The sequence below is a fragment of the Amphibalanus amphitrite genome, unplaced genomic scaffold, assembly GCF_019059575.1.
Source record: "Amphibalanus amphitrite isolate SeventyFive unplaced genomic scaffold, NRLGWU_Aamphi_draft 000175F_arrow, whole genome shotgun sequence".
Classification (NCBI taxonomy): domain Eukaryota; kingdom Metazoa; phylum Arthropoda; class Thecostraca; order Balanomorpha; family Balanidae; genus Amphibalanus; species Amphibalanus amphitrite.
In genome coordinates, this window is record NW_024881670.1 from 125288 (window position 1) to 145911 (window position 20624).

General features: G+C 54.3%; 1 protein-coding gene across 1 annotated transcript in view; it reads left to right on the top strand.

Annotated features, from left to right (window-relative positions):
* The window catches only part of LOC122383871, a 74008-nt gene that overhangs the window by 21595 nt on the left and 31789 nt on the right, over positions 1-20624 (top strand). The gene's annotated exons all lie outside the window — the stretch shown is intronic.

Here is a 20624-nt window from a genome sequence, read left to right on the forward strand (position 1 = left end):
TGGGATGTGTTTACGGGGGTGGTGTGTTGTCGATCCGACCGACCGCCGGCGGCCGCCGCTGTCAACAAGCCGGCGGGCGGCGTGAGCAAACAGCGACCTGTGCTCGAGCTTCGAGCGAGCGCCGCGCCTATCCGGCTCTGATACCAACGGTACACACCGCCGACCGGCGGCCAGTGTGAGAGCCAACGACCCGACCCGGCCCGCTGCATTCCTGTCTAGTGTTTCCCAGTGATCGGTGAAAAGTGCGCGACTTGCAGCTGCAGAGTTGCGTAAAAACGCAAGTCACTCACACGCAGTAGCCCCATGCTGACACATTCCTACTGCCATGGCCTCTATTATTTTTAATCGGGGCACAGTTGGGTCGATTCGCGTTCGGCCAGGTCCGTAAAACTGGGCGCGCCACTGCCGGTGAGCCACATTCCGGCCTGCTGGGGCGGCTTTCCGTATTCGGCCGGCACGTTTCGCGATAAGAATCGCTGCGGTGGCGCCGCGACTGCTGAGCGCTGAGCAGGCCGGCTGGGCCGGCTGAGCTGAGGAGCTACCTTCCTCGTCACATGACTTGCGTCATATGACTGCTGCCAGCCCGGTCCCGGACCGCACGGTGACCTTCGAGCGCGAGGTGACAGTCGCGGGCTGCGGAGCTTCTGCTGGAGTCGTCCGTCCAGCCCCCGCTGCTGTTCAACCACTGGTCACTGACCGATACCGGCTGACCAATGTCAGCTGTCAGCAGTCCTGGTCCCCAGGGGGGGGGGGGGGCACGTGCGTGAGCGGTGATCGGTCCGGTCCGCGATGACTGCCCATTTTTAGTGGCAGAGGGCGGGGTCCGGTTGGGACCGGCGGGCACGCCCATTTCGTGCGGCCTTGGATGACTGGCTGACGATAGCGGAGCTGGTCCGGTTTCTAGTCCCTCCAGGTCCTAGTCTCGGCGTGGTCTCGGCACGGTCCCAACAAGGTCCAGAGGAAGTCCATTTGCGGTCCCGACGAGCTCTATGTCTTCATCCTATCCTGTTGTGTCGTTCTAAAACCACCGCGTGGGTGGACAGGTCGCGGGAGTCGCCGGTCACTCACGGCTGATTGAGCTGACGACATCGCCCTGCGGTGAAGAGATGAGACAGACAGACAATCACATGGATAGATGGATAGACGGACACTGACCGACCTCCGAACTGAACACACTAGTAAATTTATGAGGGCGCAATGCGCTCATTTCCTGCGGGAGTCAAATTGTTACATTTATCACGGCATGAAATGAGCGGACTGCACTGTTCGACCCGCCCCTGCCGCCCTTTCTCCCCCCCCCCCGCCGGCCCACCCCACTGTGACCGGACATGCACTGCAGGCAACATTGCATGCAAAGGTCACCATTGGAGCGACCAGTCGAGTTCACAGAAACGGCCAAATCAAACTGGCCAACAGCAGACTCCGAAAGGTCCGAGACTCCCTTCGAGGAATTCCCCCTTCCCGTCCCGCCGCGGCTCCTCTTGTGTTCAGAGGCTGGTGGTTTTGTTCGGAACAGCGCCGTACATTGAAGCTGGTATGCCCACCACTGCCCAGCAATATATTTAAGCTGCAAGGAGTGTCAGAAGTGGACGAAGGCAGGGCGTGCCTTTGTTGGCTCTAGCAATAGCATACATTCATAATTCACGATTTGCACAGTGCAAATCGTGCTGTTATACTACTCATACTAGTGCATGCATGCTGCCTCTTGCAGCCAAGGTCATCCTCAGCTCTCTACCATAGCATGTGAGAGCGCTGGAGTCCGAAGCTCTATCCAATCTCTCCTCCGTGCCATTTCTGGCTCCACATAATCCAGTTCTGAATTGTCTGAAGTCATCTCCGTCACCGCGGATAGCTCATTATTAGCTCCCGCTCGCACCGTTAATCACTCCAACCTAGTCCCGCGGCGCGTCGGTGCCGTTTCGACCACCGCAAACGTCGGCTCTGACGACCGCTAACGTCGGCTCCGACGACCCCGAACGTCGACTTCGACCCACACCATCGACTGTGACCGTCGACGGGCACCATTTGGACGGAGCGGGCGGTCACCCCTGCGCACCCAGGCCGCTCATGAGTGCCCCCTCGTCGGTACAGCGTCGGTCCGACGATCCATCAGGGCCCCGTCGAGAGCGGCCGGGGCCTGTCAGCCGCAGTCACGCTCATTTGTGCTCCACCGAACAAGGTTCCGTGTGTTTTGTGGGCCATACTGTCTTCTTGAGGTTGTGACGAAGGATTCCGCGAGGCCCTCGGACTTAAGGTGAGGCTCTGAGCATTGTGAGGTTCCGTGATCTTTAATAGTGATTTAGTCTCCGTGGCATTTATTCCGACTTTATAAATGATGATATGCAGTCGCCAGTCAGTTCCTGCGATTCTCAATCTCAATGAATCTTCATGGAACATGACTCTCCACGAATCTCCACGAGTTTTCTTAAAGTTCCTGCAGGTGTCTCCTCCCCCCTGAGTTCCGGGTATAGTCCCTCTGTTCCAGCGCACCCCTGCCCAGTCCCCGGCACTAAAGACTCACTCCCGTTAGCTGCGTTCCTCAGAGGCCCCAGTTGACATGCCTGCGGCCGGCGCTATCGTGTCACGCTCGGTAGCCCGTGACCACTGCGAGCCTCCTCGCGGTGCTGCTAATGGTGTGGTTACGCCGTGGGTCCCTAAGATCTAATGGAGGGGTCGCTGTCCTCGATGGGACCCACTGTCGGGTGTTTTATGTGATCCATGGACTAACCGCTCTCAAACACTTGAGGAATCGCTCAGGAGGTATAAGCAATGCAGGATTAGTTTGATATCTAGAGGGATTTGGTGTAGGTATCCCAATACCTAAGCATGAGGCTCTTTGGATGACGAGTCGATTCTGTCACAATCGAATTAGGTGGATGTGCTCAGTCGAATAGTCTCAGGAGCGATCTTTAGACTGTCGTAAGCCGTCAAAAGCCTTGCGACACCATCGTCGGGGTCACTTGGAGCGTTTTTACGCTCCATCAGTTTTTGTAATAAATGAATCAAATACCTGTATTAATAAAGACAGAGCTGTGAAAGGGAGGACAAAACGTTCCGTTCTTGCTATCACTCAACCTGAAAGACCGGTCCCGTTGTGACCTCCTCCTATTCAGCCGAACCCCATTCTTTTCTTTTCATTCGCCGTGACGAAATTAGTTCAGTCTGTGAACAATTAACGTACCTTCTGTCATAAGACCATTAGCGCGCTATGCGAAAATCATAAATCAATTCAAGTGGTACATTAAATGGCCGCTGGACGTTGAAAAGTATTTAAAGTTCGTACATTGTGGCCTAGTAAGCATAGCGCCTTTATTCCATACCTTACCTACAGCCGTACCTACACATACCTGAGGCTGCAGCCTTATGAAGTTAACTGTTGGGTCTATCATGGGACATGCTAAGCCCATCTGGCGTTTTGTAGCTGTCTTGTGCCGTGCCTTGATTACACACAGACTACCTTTCGTTCTTGCGAGGTGCATTGTATTGTATCTGTCGGGTATGCCTGTTCGCCTTGCCCGCAACACCCTCCACATTTGTCTGGTATGCATGTCTGCATTTGTTCGGTAAACCTGTCCGCCTTTGTCCGGCATACCTATCCGCCTTGTCCGGTACATATGTCCCGGTATACCTGCCCACCCTCGTCCGGTATACCTGGCCGCCTTTGTCCGCTAAACCTGTCCGCCTTTGTAATACCCTTTGTCCGGTATGCTCCTTTGCTCTTTTTATCCGATGCACCCTGTGGCCTGTCTGACCAATGTCTTCTCGCCCCGTCTACCCTACTCGCGCGCTACCCGCTGTGAAATAGCCACGGCTAACCGCAGTAAGTGGCGGCGGTCACTGGCCTTGGGTCATGGGATCCCACCCGGACCCCTATGTGAACTTCTATAGAGCCTTGATGTGAACCTCCCTTCCTCCCTGAGTGTTACGTCTCTATGACGTAATATCGTGGTGCAAAAACCCGCCCGTTGGCTGGCAGCGAAGAGGGAGTGGGAGCCTGATTTGCATGTTGATTCATATTTCTTCCGACGGTATGGGTGTGTTCATTTGAATGACAACAGGATGGTCTCAGTGGGAAGTAAATATGCTCAGGCGGAAATTCTGGGAATGCCAAACTTCCAGACTCAAGGGCGGTATGGGTAGAGGTTGACGAGTGACCACACATTGACTAAGCTGCCTGGGCCAGCTGGAGTCCCAATGGGCTCTCTATGGCGGCCTGTTGATCGGTACTGTTCGAATGGCGTGGGCGTAGGGCCGTCTGTCTATTGCTGTCTGTCTGTGACTAGCCGAGGATTAATGATACCGGTCGCAGATCGGTGATGCTCCCCGGGAGCTGCCGTACCTCCCACTGTGCCGCGCGCGTCGCATTGATCCCAACTGGTGTCCGATAAATGGCCCACAAATGCTGAACGTGGCGTCGATGGGCGCTTAGCCAGACGTCACAGCGGCCTGCAGCCAGTTGACAATCATGGGGAGCGTGGGCGGTATTGCAGCCTAGTGGCAGCGGGGGCGGGACGGCAGAGGGATTTGACACAGTTGCCAGCTCTGATAGGCTTTTGATGATGTGATGATACGTGTTGTCTGGATCAAATGTGAGTCGGTAGTGGCGTGTTTGGATATGCATTGGACAATGCCGAAGTTAGTTGTTGACCTTATATCGACACTTTTTTTTAAACCCCACATCTGTTCTCCGGTGAATTTCCGGGAAGCACGAAAGATCTCTTTTTAGAAGTGTCCAATCGTCCGATCCTGATCAAATTTGTGTGTTCGTAAGCTTGCTCTGGCATTGCTTGATCTGCCAAGACAGACAAACTTGAGAAAAATCGAGTGACTGTACCTTTTTTGAAGGTTTCTAAACAACTTGTCTGAACTTCACGGGAGAACAAATGTGGGGTTTAAAAAAAGGTGTCGATATTCCGTGCTTTTTTATACCGATTCGGGTAAGATTGGGCTCACATGCACACCGCACTGTCTTGCGAATCTCAAACTCCTCTGGTAAATAAGTCCCCATAACAAACCCTTAAAAAGTTGATCAAATGCTGAAATTTTCGAAAGCATGTATCGCGGAATGGCGAACTCTAAAATATGGGCTTGCGACATGATCATGTTGACCGGGCACCCCGTGACCAGCGTTACCAAGTCGATGCAATTTAAATGGACCGCACCGGGTGGTCACGAGACCGCAGTACCCTCCTGACCCATGCCTCGGTACCGGCCACCACCAGTTGGTAGTCAGGACATACCGGTCTGCCCTACCTTTTCTCATCCCGCACGCAAATATATTCCGATCTGTCTACACGGTGACGATATGCTGCCCTGTTGGCTCCAGTGGTCGACCCCTGCTGAGTCTCAGGGCCAGCTTAATCCATCACCACGACCTGACCTGACCTGACCTCGCGCTGCACTCCCCGCTCATCCTGACCTGCACGACTCGTCTCTCAGTGGTGTGTTATGGTTGCTGCCATGCCTCGAGTGCAGCGCGCCTTGCCAGGATGCATATTGCATGCGTCCGTACCGACCCAGACAGAAGATGTCTGATGTTCCTCGGGGGCGCGAGGGCTGTGCTGGACCAATGGTTCACCTGGGCTTAAAGTTCTATTCTGGCTGTACGGAGCATCTGCGCAGAAGGCAAAGACGACGCAGGTCGGAAGGGAAGCGACTGTTTGCCTCCCGCGCCCCTCTCCCCCGTGTCACCGCCAGTGACGAGGTCGCCTTATCGGTCACGGTAGGTCCCTTGTATACGATGCGTGTCGCTGACAGCACACGAACATCCCTAGATAGTTGCCTTGTTCATTTGTCGCGTCTCTTCCCACGCTGGCGGCTGGTCCACATGCGACGCTAACTAGATTCGGGTGTGTGCGTGCGTCGAGCACTGTGTCACGCACATAGGTCAGTAACCAATAGGGAATGCGCCCCGGGTCGCGGTCGCCGAATGTCGACACCGTTATCCTAGTTTCTGTGCTAGGAAATGTGGCATTCGTGTTTAATTGTGGCCTCATCTACATGACACGATTCTCGGTATTACAATATGTCGTGTTTGTCGTGCCTTCGGACTCACGGCTGGTTTTGTGTCACGTTCGCCAGGCCGCGTGACAGGGTGTGTCACATCGTCTGACAGTCACGGTTGGCGCTGCTGCACCTTTGTCTGTCTCCATGACGTTTTACGTCACTCCGTTATAAGCGGCGCAAGCCTCCGCACCACTGCACTTCTTGTGTCTAGCACACCTGGGCCAGCGCTCACTGCTGCCTCCGTTGACCTCATAGACCTTACGCCGCCGGGCGGTGGCCAACGAGCAGCGCTCACCGAACCGTGACCTGCGCACGAGGGGTCACGTGACCGGCCACAGGTCACGGCCTATCGACGGACCGTGACCGGTGGCCAGGTCACGTGGCCGTTAGGTCACGACTAGTAGCCGGTGGGGCTGAGTTCACTCCTTTCTACCCCACCCGTGAGGCATTCCCTCTATTCCTGAGCGTTTCTAGCTCAATCCCTAGCTTCTGAGCCGCCCCTGCACCGTGCGATGCAGCTACCAGCCTCGGTTGGCCGCGGCCGGCGGCGCAGCAGACTGGTTTGCCTCGTTGTCGGCCGGCGGCGGCCTCCGTCACGCCCTGGCGGCTGCGCCACAAAGGCACGTGGCTTGTGCCGTGGTCCGTTCGGTTATGACGTCACAGGTGGTACTATCTCAGGTAGGAGCGTGAGGTCGTCACGGACAGGCCGGCTGCTTCCCTTCCGCTCACCTGACCTCGGGAACTGACGGCGACGGCTGATGACGTTTGGAAATAAAACCAGTGACGTACGAAGATCGGCGCTAGTGACGTGCGATGATTTGCGCTAATTACGTACGTTTGTTTGTTATCTTCATGTTGACTTCATGTCAACGTGAAACTCGTCACGTCCAGCCTGTGTGCTTTGTTTGGTCTCGTTAGTGCTCGGAATGATTGAAGCCTGTTGTTGTCATTGTAACGATCAAGATCAGCTGCTCAAAGCCACGTTGCCGTCTGCCGCTCCTTTCGAACACGTCAGATGAAGCGATGCGTTACGTCACGTGCGGGCCCGTTCGGCCCGGCTGACGGCCGACGGTGTAACTCCGTGTCGTGTGCCGGCCCTGCACGGAGTGACGAAACATCTTGCACGGCTAATGCCTGTACGAGACACGCCACAAGGAAGCGCTGCAACAAGCGGCGGCAGACGGCGAAACGGCAACGCATCCACGCATCGGCGCCGTCTCGTGCGGGGAAGAACAAGGCGACGGCGGGGGGCGAGCGACAGCGGCGGCGGCGGCGGCGGCGGCGCTACCGGAGCACCGTTACCCGGCTGTGATTGTCCGTCACCCTCGTCACGCCGTCACGTCAGCGTCACATGGCGAGGGCGGACGGGCGAGGGACGGTCGAGGGACGGACGATAGAGGCAGATACCGCTGGTACAGAGCTGTCACATAACCTCAGCTGGTACCGCTCCGCGAACGGTCATCGATTGGGAAGAGTGCCGGCGCTCTCCGACCACCGTTTTTGAGAGAGTGGGCGGCCCATGGCGCAACGGAAATTAGCCGCTCCGGTGTGTTCCACGCCCAACTTCCGAGCCGAGAGGATGAGGATAACGGAGCCTCGGAGCCGGTGGCTGGCAGATGGGAGCCGCCGCGTGCCGCCGACCTCAAACCTCGTGTTTGGGACGCCGCTGAGCTGCCCGCCAGCCGCCGCGCGGTGCCCGCTCCGAGCGAACCGACCGGTGTGTGTACCGCCGCTGGTCGGTGCCGCCGGTCGCCGCCGCTCTCACGGTGGGTGAGGGCGCCGCGAAATGGTGGGAGCCGCCGGTCAGTGGCGTCACATTTGCATCGGCCGCCGCCGCCGCCGCCGCGCCGGGCGCCGGGCGCCGCTACCGTGCCGGCGCCGAGCAGTGACGCCGCGGACCCGGCCCGCCGAACGTGTGGGAGTAGCGGGCGGAACAGGCGGCGCCTGGGCGAGCCGCTGATGAGCTGGGCGGGCCGCCGCCTCTGCTACCGCCTCCGCCTGCGCCACAGTCCCCGCCTCGGTCCCCATCTCGGCTGTCGCTGACCGGATGCTCTGGGGTCAGCGGTGGGCGCTGGTGACAGGGGCATTGTTGGTATTTTTGTCTGGATTACGATGCAAGGTTCAACAATTTCGGCCGTTAGCGATGCCCCGATGCTCTTTGCCATAATAGCTTGGCGACATGTAAGTACCGGAGTGCGGTGCCCTTGTAAATGAAAAGAAGAAGAAAAAACGGTGCCACTTGTTTCCAATTTCCAGCCTCTGACATTAAAAAAGAAACTGTGCAAGCAGATATAGCGAAAAAATAGATGTCCGGATAATTTCGTTACACACTGTATGCCAAATGCGATTATGTGGGTCAGGCAACCTTTGGAGTTAGTTTAGATTATGTTCTGGTGAAGGTCAGGTCAAGGTCAGGTCAAATTAGGTCAAATGTCAAAGTTGCTATTTTTGCATAAAATGGGTATCGATTCGATGCAGCTCGCCACGGAGAGTTCAACGGTGGTCTTTGTTTTGCGCTACGTGGTCTAGAATTGCTAAAAATTGAGTTTGAAAATTTGACGTCATCATCTTTGAGCAGTTTTTTCGCTATAACTTGGCCAAAAAAGAAGGTATCGATCTAAAATTTGGTATGTATGTAGAAGAGCGCAAAGACCATCACATATATTCCGTTTTTTTCGAAATGCGGATTTTTTTTAGCGTTTTTCTCAAACAAATATTTTTTTTGTATTTTCGGGGGTCAAAATCCCAAAATTTTGAAAATCCGAGATTGCAGATTTGTAGCGCCGACTTTTGTCTACATGACCATATAAAGAACTTTGAAATTGCTTGGTAACTGTAGCTTTTGTGAGCGTTTCAAGATTTCATGTTTTTTGCTCATTTTTGCTCGAACATGACCTCAGTTTGACCTCAATAACTCCTGACCTAAGGTGACCTAAGACTTGAAATTTTGTGTGAAGGTGTTAAACTGATGCCCAGGAAGGTACTGAAAGTTTCGCGGCGCTGCACGCCGCCGTTTTCTTGCTATTCAAGAAAAACCACAGGGGAGGGGGGGGGCAAATTGGCCCCCTCCCCCAGTTTTTTTTTTTAATTTTGCTCCCGAAAGGCCGAGGCCTTGGTCGGGGTAGGGGGAAGTTACTAGCTGGCAATTAGCCAGATCCTCCCCCAGCGGGGCGAGGGTTATATATCATTTTGTTGCCAATTCGTTGAGAAACACGGTCATGAAGGTTTCATGTCGCTATCTTTCATAGATTCACCAATATTGGTTAAGTAATTTGGATAATTACAGCTTTCCCCGAAATTTGACCTGCTGGGTCAAATATTAAATTAGGGTAAAAAATATACCATCAATCGTGAGTAGGTACTCGTTGAGAGCAATCGACTGCTCTTTGTTGCGAAGCGAGCTACGACGCTTAGTTTCGAAACGCCGGGGGAGGGGTATGAAAAATACCCTCCTAGGGCGAGGGTTTTGACATAACAGTCGAACTGATATTTGGTCTCGCCGTCACATCACTTGGGTCTATGTCTCCATGGAATTTGTAGGTATTGCTGGTTATTTTCATTATTTATGTTCAGTTCCGACTGCCCAGGTCAGGTCAAATACCTATTGTCAAAATATACCTGTTCGCTGTTCGTAATACCACTCACACTGACACAAACTTGTGACTTCTTTCAAAGTTGTCAGTTTCTCAGAAGCTCTTCCCAGCGTACTCCCGATCAAGAGTGAGAGGCGCGCGATAGGAGACCCCTGGCTGGGCGCCGCTCATGGATAGATCGTGGGACGAGTCTCCGACCCGTCTGGTCACGGCGAAACTTAGCAGGGAGGGTTCAGAGCACCTCGACGGCGGCCGAACGCCAGCGGAGCGCCGTAACTAATGGGTGTGACACTGTGTCAACAAACGCCGCTGAGTGACGAGCCGAGGGGACCGTCGGAACGCGCGGGCCATACAGCCAGAGACATCTCTCGGCGATTTTATGAACTAGCTGTGCAATGACTTTCAAATGAATAGAACTGCATAGTGATGCATACAATGATGATTCACTCTACAGGATTGTGTAGAGAATCGATGTCTTTATGATTCCTAGCAGCCACATTTTTGAAATTGTTGTCATGGCTTTCATGCAATGCACTGCAAGATAAAAATTGTATCATGCAAAACATAGTACAAAATTGGAAAAAAGGCTTGCTAGGAAATGTTTTCCTTGACTTCGTAAGTCCAAAGCTGAAAACATCACAGTCGTACGACAATCCGGTGTTGAGTTCTATTCGTTTGAAATTTTGATTTTGCAATATGTTTGTCTCAATTGCTCAGTATATGTGGATTGCAGAACAACGATAACCACTCTGTGATGACGAGGTTACCGTCCTTCATAACATATCCAAAAACGAAGGCAATCGAAGCAACGATGCTACAGATATTTACGAAAAACGTTTCTCATAGCGTTACGCGTGAAACGCACCCTTAATCGTGTTGTCCTTTGCCAGAGCGCATGTCGCCTTTTGTCAAATCCCAGCTCCCTTATCACAGCGGGCAGCGCCCCTGGTCAGAGCACAGCGCCCGTGTGAAGACGAGCTGTTTCTTGCTGTACCGCGTCCCTGATAGAGGGTGATGGAGGGCTCGGTACATCACCGCCCACCGCTCGTTGGGACGACCGGGTGGACATGCGTGCGGTGTCGCAAGGCCAAGCACGAGCGATATATGGGAGATATACGGGAGACTCACGGAAAATATACGGGGATGTATGTACGGGCGATCCGGGGGAGCGGGGACCGCCGGTGGCTGCGATAAGTCCGGGAGTGGGCCGGTGGTGCCGAGGTCAGCCAGTGTGGGGCGGCTCCCCGGTGCGCGACCTCGGTCCGCTGCCTCCCGATCCATCTCACCTGCGCGCGCGTCCTGCCGCGACGCGCGGAACGGCCCTCTCAATTCGTCCCAGCGTCCCGGAGCGGCCGTTCGGAGCTGCATATTTGATGTCTACCACTCGGCCGATGTAGCAGTTCTCCGCTCGGCGATCGGGCCGCGATGGGACGTGTGCGAGCGGTACGTTTGGGCTGGTCATCAGTGCGTCCGGATTCGTAATCTTCAGAGTTTCAGCGTAGCTCTGGCTAAGGCTGGTCCCGTCCGGACATTTGTGAGGATCATCGGGACCCTCGGGCTGGAGTTTATCCCCAATGGCATCCGATGTCGTCATATAGCGGTGCGATGGATCTCCGATGGTTCGATGGCTCCTCATGACCCCGATAGACGTCAATGGATCTCGGGCGGTGTTCGATGGTGTCGCTGGTGCTGCGATATCCCCGCTGGTGTCGAGCGATGGTGCCCGGGCGGCGGGCGGCCACGACCCGCGGCCACCTGGCGCGGCCGGGGACCGGTAATCGCGTTAGCCACCACCCTGGGAAATGGCGAGCTCGGACATTAGCCGATTGGCCACGGGCCACGGCTATCAATGAGAGCCCGGGGCGGCCGGTGGACTATCGCTCGACGGCCGGGCACAGGTCTGACCCTCGCCGACCGGTGCCGCCTGCGTCGGCCGCGCCGTCCGAGCCCCTCAGCCGACACTGATGAGGTATGGAGATAGAACGAGCTCAGTGTGGCGCTCTTAGAGGGCTGACGGATTCAGTAGAGGTGCCGAGACCGGGCCGAATTCCCGGCCCAGAGAGGAGCTCAATTTCAGAGCTGTCGGTCGGTGTGCCTTAGCGAGGCGCCCTGCTGCGATCAGAGAGTGGGCCGAGGAACGGGCGAGGGCGGTACAAGGTCGACCGGCTTCTGGGCGCGGTGTGATCGAACGTGACTTGCTACTCAGCTTCACAAAGCAGTGTGAGTCACAGTGACACACAAGTGCGCCTTTCTCGTGGTCTTTAAGGCTTGGAGAGCCTCAAACAAATATTCTCCCAGTGTCATGCTATGCCAGCGATTTGCCCTCTCCCAGGTCACAGACTCTGGGTGCCGATCGCGGAAACCCTGCAAGTGCATCGCCGACCTCATTGGTGTTCCTCTAGTGCTTCCTTGGTCCGCCTGATAATGCTATCATCGTCGAGGAGCTTATACAATGGCCCGTCAGTTGTCACCGTCGTGACACTCCCGGCCTCTAAATACCGGACGTTACTCCCGTGTATGGGTCTTTGTTCCTGGCTGATATAGCGACGGACCAGGCATAAGTGGTACTTTGCCCCGATCCTAATGGATCCGGTCCTTAGCACACTGCTCAACTTATCCACTTGTTGGGAGGCTGGACCTGCACAAGATGGCGACCTAACACACCAAGTTCAGCGTTGCTGCCTATTTGATGAAGCTGTTATGACGTTATCCTGAACTTGGGAGGGCTTTTGTATGCTTAACTCGAGGTCAGAAGCGAAACTGTTGCTAAGCAGGCTCGGTGGTCGAGTGGTCAATATTACTCCCGTGGTGAATGGCGAGCTATGGCCTGGGTTATAGTGGGTAATAAAATCACAGGTCGAAGGCAGGCACACCGAATATGGGAGCGATCCCACTGAAAAGCACGGGCATTGTCGCGTAGGCTCGGTCAACGGACCGCGTCCGGCGAACTGGTTGCGCAAGTGAGCTGCCCACATGTTGTGCGCTGCGCGTGTTCGGTGTGGGCGCCCAGCAATGTCACGTGTCATTTGTGGCTGTCATCTGTCACTTGACGGGTACGTGTCGATGACCGGTCAGTTGGTATGGTGCACGGGTATTACCTCACTAAGGTCTGTGTCAAACTGCAGTGAGAGCGGTATACGTCAGTCATTCGCTCACTGAAGAATGACTGGGATCTTTCTATACCCATGCCATGCTGAAAGCAACTGTTTGCTACTTCAGTACTGTACTGCTGTACTGACTTCAGGTGCAATTCATGATTCATTTCATATGTCTGGAATCTCCGATACTTAGCGCTCTGACGGGTCTGTAAGTTACAGTTTGGGCTGGGTAAGGCGGTCTCTGCTACCGCCTACTGGAATATCCCACCTTTCCTGTCCCTCCCCTCCTCACCACACCTCGCTCCGCTCTCCGTTCGGACCAGTTCCTGACTGGGGACTGGCCCGCGGAGCTGGCCTGACCTCAGTCCGTTGTGCAACTGGCCCCGCCGCCGCCGTGCCGCTATACAACGGTAAAATGAGCAGTCAAGGTCCCACATTCTCTGCAGCGTAATGCTGCAGATTGGGTAAATAGCAGAGGTTGAGTGCAACGGCACTGTACTTGCCTCTCCCTGCTGCTGACGACAAACTTTGTGAAAGTAAAACAGTCAACATGTGTGACAGTCAACAAGTAAAACACAGTCAACCTTGTTCTCCTCTCACATAAAATAATGCTGTGATGTTTCTTTAGTCTTCACTCGATCTCGCCGTTTTGCTTTGTTGGTTTAATTTCTTAGTTCAATTTTGGTGATCTTATAGGTAAGCTGTTTTGTTGTGTCAAAGATCTGCCTTCAACTTTTCACCCTTATCGCTTATTGCCTGCACTCAGACGCTGGCAGGTACTTTCCCCTTTTCCAAGCCGGAGTATTACGGTTTCCCATTCCGTTGTGGAACCCGCTTTTCTTCCTAACTCGATCAGTCATCCGTGCGCTGGACTCGATGACAGATGTGACGCGTCAGTTATCGTTTACGATATTCGTGGCGCGCTAGAGAAGTTTATTGGGCAAGGCGAAACTCTACTCAAATATTGAACAAGGAGCTCATTGATGGCATTTTAGCTCACGTTTTTGTGCCGAGAATAATATATCCTATGATCGTCTTGCTGGAACTGATAAATATTTCTGATAGCCATGTGTAATTCAGTCTGTATTTTGCATGTTTTTAGTTTATCCTGTCAAAACTTGGTGCGAAATTCTTTTTTTTTCGTGAAGAAGTCGTTTTTAAGCCACGGAAAATTAATTAAGGATTAAAAATGTGTATCTAGCCGACGCATTTTCTGGAAAACTATCTCAGAGGTGCGTGTCCAAGATTAAAAAAGTGGTATTTTTGCACGGCGATTTCAAGAGCACGGTAGAGTAGAATCACTGTTGCCCTGCGCAGTAGCTCTGGAGTTCGGAGTGCGTGCTTCCACCCTCTTCCGGCCACGCCGGGCCACGCTTTAATGCACAATCAGCACCGAACCGTGGACTACCATTGTTGCTGTGTCTTGCACGAGACCGGCCATCCAACCATGCCGACTGCCATTGTTGAGTCGCGGGCTGTTTCGTGTCCCGATCGGCAGAGTGTATACTGGCGATTCGACAGAGGCGTCTCCTCAGTGTCAAAGCAGGCACACTTCGCTGGGTTTTCGAAGCATCGTTGTCGGATGAAATGTGTGCCTGATCATCCATCATGTGAGCGCATTCTATTGACAAGTTGTTGACGCTTCCGCTGGCTGAGCTTCGAAAGGATTGTGTCGTTGCTTTCAGCGAGCACAAGCTTTGGAATATATCCTAGGCAGAAAGAAGTCCCTTTGTGTACTCGAGGAAAAATTCTATACGATGAGAGATAACTTTAACAACTGGTTTGTTTGGATACTGAATAAAACAAAACTGAAATGCAAAACAACAGATCATTTGAATTATGAAGTCCAGCAATATCATGCTTTTCCGTTGAATGACATGACTGTATGTGGGGTGAGCAAAATCAAAACGTTTGTGAGATAGTATATAAAGTTTGGCGCACTTTTAGCTGCGTCACCAACATTGCCTGACAAATATGAATCATTGGCCGTTCCTTGTGCGGTAGTTCACCGTATCGGTACCCGTCAGTCCGGTCCGTAACAGGATGTTCCAGTGGCCAGTCAATCTTTACCTGTGCCTCACCGTTCACCTGTACCTCACCTGCCTCCGAATACCGGACATGTGTGACCATTGCGCCGTAAGTGAGCGCGACCCCTTGTTATACCCTCTGTTGGCGATGTTGTTACACTTCTGCGTGCATATACGAGTGCTCGTAGTTTTCTCCTTATCCGTCCTTATATTTAATTTCTGGCTCACTCCGAGCCAGTATTGCCTTTCATGCTCCCTGCCATCCCTACCTACACCTGAGTCCATCTCTCTCGGTTGGTCACTCACTGCAGCCCCGGTCACCTGACCTGCCCCTTCCCCACCTCCCCCACCACCGCCCCCGTGCTCGGACATGTCCGAGCGGACCGGTCGCCGTGCAGCGCCCCGTCAGGTGACCCCAGCCGCCGCTCCGGGGTCACCGGCCGTGCGGCGGTGCCGACAGCGAACTAACGGGCACCGCCTGTACTGCGACAAATATGGAGTGCGTCCGATCCGCTGCCAGCACGGCGGCCGGCGGTCGGGAGGTTCACAGATGAGCTGAGCGCAGAGCAGGGGTGGGACCACAGGCCAGGTGTGGCTCCATGCTGTCCCCTTCGATCGGATGGGGGAGTGAAGGAGGGGAAGGGAGAGGGGACACCTATATTTCGGCTCGGAACCCAGCTGGGCTGAGGGTAGGAACAGGGGTCGGGCTCACAGGCCAGCTGCGTCCCTCTGGTCCCTTCGATCGACTGGCTAGTTGAATATGGAAAGAGAGCACCTATTTAGGCTCGGTACCCAGCCGCAGGTCAGGTGCGCCCCTTCCATCCCCTTCAATCCGTCGGTGGAGGTGGATATAACACCTGGACTGACCCCAGTAAGCCGCGGCCAGGCCACGTGATCCCGCCGGCCGGAACCCGAGCCGGAAACTCCGTCACATGGCGTGCCACACGGGCTGATCCGCTCGCTCCGTGACGGGGTGTTTGGTGTCGGCCCGGGGTCTGAGCCGACTGTCAGTCGCCGCCGCGGCCAGTCGGACGATCCGAGTGACTCACCACATAAAACTGAGAGGCCCCATAGAGCCGAAAGTCTTGCAGTGGTAGTTTTGGTCCGGTGCACCACTCTTGTGTACCGAGAGACCTGCGTGTTTTATTTGTGCAGGCTGCAGGCTGTTCTGAATCTCCCATGGAATTCGACTTGCATCGGTTAATGACTCAAAAGCATTAGGCCGGAACGTTTGCTATAGCATTTATTGCACGCTATTTCCGGTGCTGCTAGTGGGCCAGCGGTAATCGTTGTGATACAACGTGTTGAACGTGGTCTGACATTTTCGGCGGCGTGTGCTGTTATTATGTGCAGCTCGTGGTCACGGCTTGTTCTGCAGTGGTAATCAGGGGTGGACGCTGGCTCGTTGTCTAAATTTTAAGGCACATGACGTCGACCAGGAACATGGAAACAAAGCCTTATTGGCGGAAATGGATAATATGCAAGTAAGGAACGCATTAATAATAACTGCAAAATGAAATAATCGTTGACATATAAATAGGTACCTGAACATCTGAAATAGTTGACGTTTCTTTGTGGTTTCGATGTGGCACCTGAAGTAAATATCTAATAGCGAGGCCTGCGATCCACAAGCATTGAACAAGTGAGGTACGAATGACGAATGTCTGCCCGTCATATCTGTAATGGCACGTCACGCCATAATAAAATCGATCGCTGGCCAGCCGTTGCTGCACTTAGCCGTTGCCGATGTGGCGTCGGTGGCGTCGACGAGTGTTTAAATTTTTAAGGTCGGCGTCGCTTCATTGCCAGCGGGGTGGATGGCACTTCCTGGAGGCGTTTCACTGGTATGGCTATTGCGGTGGCTGCTGATCGATCCTAGACAATGAATGGCACGGGCGACCGGTGCAGTACCAGTACGAAGTACGAACACACTAGACTACAGACGTGCCACGGCCGGGTCAACCGGCCGGCGGGTTAATTTTAAATGGGTCACGCTGCTCCAATTCGGTGCCGTTGTTGAGAGAATTTGCGTGCGTTGCGTGCTGGAGAAGGTGAAACGTGCACCCAAATGTGAATCGGTTTACCGCCTTTTAATGAAATAGGCGCGGTTGGTGCAAAAACGTTGGGAAGAAAGCATGAGCGTTCTGCTCTTTCCGAAACATGACTAGGGAGCAGCGGATTTATCTAGCGTATCTCGGCGGGACCAACACCTCGAAAGCATTTGCGCCTCGGCGCGCTCGCAGTTATACGTCACCGTGACTATACAACTCCTTTGAACAGACAAGTGAAAGAAACTATCCGTTACTGCCAAGTGGAGGATCAATTGAGCTTGTTCGCTCAATATCTCGGGTCACTGAAACATCGTTACTTTCACTTATCGTTTTGATGGAGCTTGACGGAAAAAACAAGTGACTGCTGCTTTCAGATGTCTTTGAAATAGCATTGACTTATTTTCGGCTTCGCAGTAGCATCACAACTTGTTTTTTTCTTTATTGTCCTGTGGTAAGCCTCTGCAGACACTCCAAACGGCCACGGCTCAGAGAACTGCTAGTTGTTTTTTTTTCTTGCCCCACTTTCAGCTGCTCATTTGCTGCTGCGTGTCCGTCATAAGCGCGAATGTCGTGGCCTACTTTTTGTTGCTCATCTCCGTCAGCTATATTTTCAATTGAGAACTGGGGACGTCGCGCGGCGCGTTGGACAGGCAAACAGGGGTCCCCGGCGAGCGCCTACCTCCGTTTCTGTCGGCGCCGTCGCGGGCCGCGTTCGACCCCGCCGCCGGCGTCGGCGGCTCCGTCGACACCGACGGCAGTGTTCGCCGAGCTGCCGTGCCGTCGACGCGTCGTCCGCGGCACCGCCGGTGCCGATGCTGCCTCGACCAATGACCAAGTCATACCAGACGTTCGCGTCGGGCGCCGGCGTGGACTCGCGGCTGGGCCGGCTGCTGGCCTGGCTGCTGTCGGCGGCGACGCGCTGCTGCGCCGCCCAGCCGGCAGAGGCCGAGCCCTGTCTGGGGGCCACCAGTGAGGAGAGTCTGATCCAGGTGCTGAGGAAGCGCGAGGACCGACGGGCAGAGGCGCACCGGGACTCGCCGCTGGCCACGCCGTCCCGACAGACCGTCTCCGGCGCGAGCACGCCGGCATGTGAGCGCCGCTCGACGGCCGCCGCGGCGCCCGTCACATCGTCCACGGCCGGTAGCTCCGTCTGCAGCACCCCTGGACGAGCTACCGGCTATGGCGTGCCGTTTGCGTCAGCCGCGACACAAGCCCCGCGCGACGAGCGTGACGCCAGCGGACGCAAGCTGTCGCTGCAGCCGCGCAAGGCGCCGCTGGACGCCATGCGGAAAAAGATTGACCGGAAGCGCTCCTACTGTGTTCTGCCGAACAAGGGCGCAGGGACTGGTGAGTTTTTCCGGCGGCCACTCGCCGGCAATCTGTATAACTGGCGCTCCCACCCGTGCCGTCGAGTTTCCTCGCTCACTTTTCCTTGTCTACCGAATCTATCTCGTCGATACAGGAGAGTCGGAATTAGATCCGGGTAAGGACTGATCCGTGACTATTGTGGTTTTCCGGAGTCTACCACTGATTTCGAGTGGATGCTTTCAAAGCTACCGACGTTCCTTAGCTCCCAACGGGCGGCGTAACGCCGTCACGCGCCAGTTGGAGCGTCACACGCCGCCAGTCGTGACGCGGTCAGCTGTGAAATCGCGGTCATCTGAAGCCGGCCTGCGGTCAGCGGGCCAGCGATGGTCGGACGCCCGAGCGCGTCGGTCCGAGTCCCCGGTCCGAGAGATTTTCTTCCCTTCCTAGGCGGTCTGAGCGGTAATGACCGAACGGTTCCCGCCGTCAACTCTCACTCATGAAATGCAGATTCTAGCTGAGTTCTAATACAGCCGTGGGGTGCAATATAGAGAGCATGACGGCGTTTGTAGTCAATTGTGAGTGAGCTTAGGGCGTATGGGAGGTGCTGCAGTGTCACCTGAGGTGGACTTTTTCTGGTGTGCCCTCTTCGTTCCCACCGCCATGCTCCGGAGGCTATTGTTGTGGAAAGCGTGGGAGACTATTCTCTCGCCTTTTGTTGACCGCTCGGACGGTAGCAATCAGTGGTGGTGCTCCCTTTTCTTTGAATAATTCACAATCGGTTAGTTTCCGATTGACCGATATGCTTTCTATGCGGGAAACTGTTCTGAACTGAATTATTTCTTTATTTGGTTGAATAATGCTACATGCATTAGCGTGTATGTAAGTACGGCTTGAATGATAAAAAGTTCTAGTGGAAGAAAAGTTTTTTAAATTCTGAAGCTTATAACTACCTGCAGCTGGTAACACTCAGGGCTTCTCGAAAATTGATTTTCTTTTGGAGTAAAGCTGTGCGGTTCGAACTTATTTGTCTTATACAGGGCCGGATATGACAGGTATCTATGTCAGTTGGCTCAAACTACCAGTACAGTAGTGCACAAACAAACAGCTCTTCCTTATTTACACAAGCTCTGTATTTCTAAATCGATGGAAATGGAAATCGGACAACGAACTTCACTTGGAAAACGGCTCACATATTCCCTTCACCCACTGACTTCCTGCCGACTCGGTTTAGGCGGTCGCTCAGCGCCACCGATGTTTTGTCACGCCAGGCGGCTGTGATGTCGGTCATTAGGCCTCTGACACCCCGCTGAGCGGCGGTCATTCAACCGCGCCGTGTCGTTGCGTTTTTATCGGCCGCCCTCAGTTGGCAAAACCTGACCGACGATCCGTTTTGTCGATTGTGCCCTTCTTTGAGCCTAACTCGACCCAGTGTGCAGTGGTCGCTCGTTTGACGTCGTTTATATCCGCGTTGAATGAGGCATATAGCTGCTGGCTGCTGAGGCGCTAGCAAACCTTTGGTGGAAATATTAGTTACAGAAAAGCGCCACTCAAGCAATCCGCTTGAATGGATTCCCACGTACAATAGCTGCTCATCCGCCGCAGCTTATATAAAAAGCTGGCGATGCGCCTGAAATATTGCCCCATCCATATAGGGACAGCGGCTCGAGCCTCGATGTTATTCATCCAACTGGCAACAGGTCGACGGTGCTGGCCTTTTTATCGGCTCCGTGACACCGGTTGTCGTGCTGAGTTCAATAGCACGGCCTCACGCCACGACTGGAATGTGGTCGTTCCCGGGCCCCTATCGGTGTCTCCTCTCAGTACGGCATGCAATAACAGCACACACCTGCGTTATTGGCGGATGCTCGTCACACCGCTGTCATCCCATGAGAGACTAATAAGGTCACACCTGAATTGTGCTTTTGACGAGAGGTATTTTAGGCGGTCGTGACGCACCATAGATTGATGGAAGTTGTGTGGAAGAGTATCTTTAATACCTATTGAAGTTCTTGTTTTCATTTATAGGCACACCAAAAGATAGATTTTGCTAAGATGTCCACATATTTGCTGCATCCCGTCATAATTTGGTGGTGATCAAAGCCAGAGTTCTGCGATCTCCTTTTGCGTAGGACGTGGGTGGCACATCAAAGGCAGAGTAATTAGTCTGTCTCAGCCGTGGGTTGTAGTGCCCATATGATGGTGAACGGTGCGGGGGCCCGTCGAACCGATGCGGGGATGGATGGTCTCCCGTCCCGGACCGGAGCGGGGGAGGATGGTCCACCGGACCGCGACACCGGAACCGTTCACCCTCCAGCCCAGCCATCACGCGCTGAAATCTGCCACCGCGGCTCTGTCTCGGGCGGAACCGCGGGGGCGAGGCGGCCGCAGTTAGGGCAAGTTTGGCTCGTCCAACTGCTCCAGATTTGCCTCGGGACAGAGGTCCGCCCACGTAGTGTCGGTCAGCTCCTGTCAAAGACCGGTGCCCCCAGGGCAGAGCTATAAGGGGGTGATTGATTGCCAGTGGAATGGTCGTGTTTCGCT